This window comes from Syngnathus leptorhynchus, unplaced genomic scaffold (assembly GCF_054491065.1).
Source record: "Syngnathus leptorhynchus isolate UIUO unplaced genomic scaffold, UIUO_Slep HiC_scaffold_420, whole genome shotgun sequence".
Lineage (NCBI taxonomy): Eukaryota > Metazoa > Chordata > Actinopteri > Syngnathiformes > Syngnathidae > Syngnathus > Syngnathus leptorhynchus.
Window position 1 is genome coordinate 1 of NW_028232367.1, and position 2500 is coordinate 2500.

Below are 2500 nucleotides of genomic sequence, written 5' to 3' on the forward strand. Positions count from 1 at the left end.
GCCTGTCTTCGAATCCCATCTGGGCCCGGCGCAGAGCGATTGTTCATCTTAGCCAAGTTAGACAACACTTCGGACGCCAGGATCGGGTGATAGAATGGCTCATTGTCCGCGGTCAGCCCCACACGAAAGTCTCGCAGCCCGCCAAAAGGTCGAAGCTCCCCCCACCTTTCGCGGAACTTCTCATACACCACCTCCCGCGGCAGATCACACCTGAGGGGCGTCAGACCATCCAAAATCCTCCTCGCCAGGCCTTTCTTACCCTCAGAGTACCCGCGCTGCTGGAGACAGAACACCGCCCTACGCCGTGCGAGACGCCTCGCCCAGCCCTTCATGAGACGACTCCCACCTGGGCGCCCCGAGGACTTAACAGGCCATTCCACTTTACCCCCTAACGCCGTCATGAGATCCAAAGCAGAAGACTCGATCAAGTCAGGCTCTTGACCTGCTCTCTTGACTAAGGCAGCAGTGGCCCGATGTTCCTCATCCCCAGACTCAAGTACCTCCAGCACCCTCCTCTCCACCTGGTCTGGAAGCGTCCGGGGCAAGGACCATTTCTGGGGCGACGCCCTGACCACCAGCGCGCGTCGTCGCACATCAGGCACACTGCTTGCCGTACCGCCGCACAGGATTCTCCACTTCCCCCTCACTTGTTCCCTACTCTTACCTGTTCCCAACAGGCCTGCAACCAACTTAAATCTCTCGGGTTCATCACCATGTTCACGCATCAGCTCCTTCAAGCGGACCACTTCCACTTTACTCCAGAGCTTAGTACTCCTAGGGCCCTCTGTACCACCCTGGCCCTGGCTCCGGCCACTCTTAGACTCGAACCACTCCACTGCGTGTACATGTCGTTTGTGCTGAGACACACCAACAGAAGTCCGAAAACAACGTCCACAGAGGTCACAATCGACTCCGTAGCCGTCACCCACCCCGCCCACCCCCCCGCACTTGGGGACATGGCACAGAATTGAATGACTGTTGGCACTGCGCCTATCACACTCCCGACATGCGTACAGAATGGCGGCGCCCGCATGCCGGAAAGCGAAGTGCTTCCCCAGCCTACGCACGCCATCCACCCTCACACCACACAGTGGGCAATCCATAGAGCTTCGAGGCAGATGCACCAAGACCTGAGCGGGAGGACCCGCAACCATCCCAACTGGGGCCGACGGGCCTGCCCCATTCACGTGATTCACCTCCGAGACATCAGTAGGAACAAGTTGTGGCTCACACACGACCCCCGCCGTCCCAACTCTCATGTCAGGGCCGACGCAAGCCTTTAATTCAGAGACCACCAAGGAGTTGTCAAGAGCTTCGCCAGCGGGGATCCACCCGCTCCTACGGCCACACTGGCTGTGACTCTGACTCTGTGCAAATGCTAGCACGGACTTCCGATCCAAGGAGTTTTCGCAACCGTGGCCCGTAGAAGTGACTACGGGCCGTTTGGGGACCCCATCCAATACCTCCGGTGGTTGGTCCCCGTGGCCACCAGAGAGGTTGATTCGCAGACCATCGGCGTGCCCACCCTCAAACACGCCGTGGGGAGGTAGCCCAAGCGGCAGCGGCCCCTCTCCAAACCGCCCCTCAGCCGATTTTGATCCCCCAGCACGGCTATCCTGGGACGTCTTATCATTCCTATACATCGGAAAACAGACAATAAAGCGGACTTTGACTACGACAGTGGTCAGGCTGGGACAGCGCATTAAGACCATGTCTCCCCCTATCAAGACTATACTTGGAATCACGCCCCCGACAGCGACCCGTCTAACCCTCACCAGTTAGACCCATCTACAGTCTGACAGCCAGGTCGACCCACTAGGGAGAGGCCCCCATAGCTAGTATGAAGAGCTCGCACCCCGTAAAGCCTCCCAACAGCCGACTCGCCGCCCCGCTGCCCGAGCCAATTAGGACTAGTGATCTACAGCCCTTATCTTAGCTACCAAATTTTTATTTTGGTACGCGGCCAGTAACTCTAAGTCACCGTTCATTTAGCGTCTCCCCCTTACTTTTAGGATTTAAGAAAACGCATCAAACAGAGGCCGAGTCGGGCCGGGGAACAACACGTTGTCCCCGCCCCATTGCTCGACCCCCGATCCTTGCCCCTTGGTGCTACGGTACATATTATCCGTCGCGGTTCGTCTCGATCCCACCGTCATACCGTCACTCCAGGCCTACCAACAGGGCGCTGGGCAACGTGCCTGCCAGCCTACACAAGAGTTAGAGAGCGACCCACAGTGGGTAGGAACCGTCCACCCGACGTCAGCAAGCCGAGGTCGAAGGGGGCCCTACCAAGGCGGGTCATGAATGCCAGTCGGTCAGATAGGGATAGGGGTACTCGGAGCCCGCCGGGAACAGACGGGCAACCGGGGAGAGGGAGCTACATGAGCACCGCCGCCGGGAACAGGCGCCGGCCTCAGGATTCTCGTAGTATTCACAGTTCTTCAACCCACAACGGGTAGTCATCCTACTGCAGAATCCGAGCCACTACTGCTGTCACAGT